Raw genomic sequence first — 2,448 nt, forward strand, 5'->3', positions numbered from 1 at the left:
TATATATATATATATATATATAGTGGATCGAATCCACTTCATGCATGCAAGATCCACTACATATATGTGTATGTGTGTGTGTATGAACATAAACAATTTTGTCTGTGTAATTAATCATAATAATAGTAAATAGCCATAGTAATTACACGTTCCATTGCTGATTCATAAACTAATATTTACATTTATTACATGTGGAAGGAGGAAATTCTGAATGTCTACAATTATTCTAATATGTGCTGTTTTATGTCTATACAAATATACAATAAACTTTTAATGAACACACTCTATCTAAACGTAATTTACTTACGTAATATAAAGAACATCTGACCGAGATCTATCTATCTATCTATCTGTCTGTCTGTCTGTCTATCGATCGATAGATCAAGCAGAATACCCAAAGCCGGATGTATAAAGTGTTATAATTGAGCATTTCCTGTAAAATAAAGGGTTTCTCCCTACTTTTCTGGTCTCTTGTTCGTCGTAGTGTGATACTCAGCCAACTGTGGTATGCCGATGATAGGCATACCACAGTTGGTCAGAGTTGATATGCCTATATAAGCATAGCATATATATATACACTCACTGACACACTGACACACACACACACACGTTGCTTCTGCTAAATATATATTTGTATGTATGTCTATTTTTATGTCAAGCTATGTCTGTAAAATCAATTTAACATTAACTAAAGAACTGCACTATTTTTGAAGACTACATATTTATCGAACTTTTTATAATTGGGGATTTTAGTGACTTCTAAGTTTCGGCCTGCTACCATTCGGTCGGACTCCGTCTCTCTTTCTCTCTCCATATATACAGTGGCGGACTGGCCAGGTCACCAGCTTTGCCCGATAGCAAGTGGGTCCCTGTGTCATTAGAATCTATATATGGGGGCCCATGTTAGTATCTAAGGGGTCCATCCCCTCAAGTTCGAGAATTTTTTATTCACTCCTGGAAGAATACATTATTTCAGCCTGGCAGTGCTTGTAGACAGTTTGAAAAGAATACTTTAAAAAGAAAATTAAATGATAACGTTGTAGTTGTGGTTGGGCCCCCTTAGTCTATTGGCAACCAATATTTTAAAACTCAGTCCGCCAGTATATATTGTCAGGGCCGGATGAAACACGTATAAATGTAAGGCGTTCTAACTATCTAAAACCCGTCCTTTGATATATCTCAACCTGTGTTATCAATGTGTCCTTCCCAAATTTGGGAAGGGGGTTGTTATATCTTGCAGTTTAAGCGATCGCGTCGGAACTTTCTCCTTCGTCTCATGATGTATCATGCATTACTGTATCTCTATGTACAGAGATGTGCATCGACGTATGCAATGCATCTCTATGCTTATGTGTACGACTGTTTGCACATTTTAAATGTCGGTGTGCCTCTGTTATTAGTCAATATGTGTTGATAGTGTTTTTTTTTTTTATATAAACATACTTTGGTACGTATCTGTTATATAAGTTTATCAGTATTCCAATAAAGTGCGTGTAGGACTCTCTCTCTCTCTCTCTTCCCTCTCTCTCTCTCTCTCCCCCCTCTCTCTCTCTCTCTCTCTCTCTGTATGTGTATCTTTTATCTTTCACTTGTTTCCACACAATTTGTGTACCAAATTCACTCACAGGGGAATGGTCAGCCCCGGTCTATATTAGAAAACGCACCTCCAAGTTGCCGTGCATAGGGACCGATCCTCAAAACCATTTGGTTACGTTGCAAAGTGACCTTAACAACACAGCCATGATAATAAACATAATTAAGTCCATATGTGCGTGTATACATACATACATACATACATACATACATACATATCTATCTGTCTGCCTGTCTGCCTGTCTGTCAGTCAGTCTGTCTGCCTATCTATCTATCTATCTGCCTCTGGCTGTCTATCTATCTATCTATCTATCATATCTGTCCGTCTGTCCTTCCGTCTATCCATCCATCCATCCATCCATCCTGTCTGTCTGTCCGTCCATCCATCATATCTGTCTGTCCGCCCGTCCGTCTACACACACACACACACACACACACACACACATTAAATATGTCTATTGGTCTGTCTGTATAGTGTATGTGTATATGTTCACAAACACATCATTTTACCCCCCCCCCCTCTCATGCTGGTGTACTGTTGCACAGGTTATCACAGCCCAAATCAGTTATTTAGAGTTCTTATTTCATATCACAGGATGTATTCGATGCAGTTTGTCCTGGGATCAACACTATAAAGATTGTAACCATCATCATCATTATCATCATCGTTTGACGTCCGCCTTCCATGCTGGCATGGGTGGGACGGTTTGACAGGAGCCGGCCAGGCAGAAGCCTGCACCAAACTTCTGTGACTGTTTTGGCTGGATGCTCTTCTTAGCACTAACCTCTCAGCAGAGTGGACTTATATGTGGCACAAGCACAGGTAAGGTCAGTTTTGGCAAGGTTTTTACAGCT

The 2,448-nt window shown here is 39.3% G+C and overlaps 1 protein-coding gene across 3 annotated transcripts in view; it reads left to right on the forward strand.

Annotated features, from left to right (window-relative positions):
* Positions 1 to 2,448, forward strand: part of LOC106880595 (malonyl-CoA decarboxylase, mitochondrial) — a 29,920-nt gene that overhangs the window by 10,203 nt on the left and 17,269 nt on the right. The window lies entirely within an intron of this gene.

This window comes from Octopus bimaculoides, chromosome 18 (genome assembly GCF_001194135.2).
Source record: "Octopus bimaculoides isolate UCB-OBI-ISO-001 chromosome 18, ASM119413v2, whole genome shotgun sequence".
NCBI classification, from domain to species: Eukaryota; Metazoa; Mollusca; class Cephalopoda; order Octopoda; family Octopodidae; genus Octopus; species Octopus bimaculoides.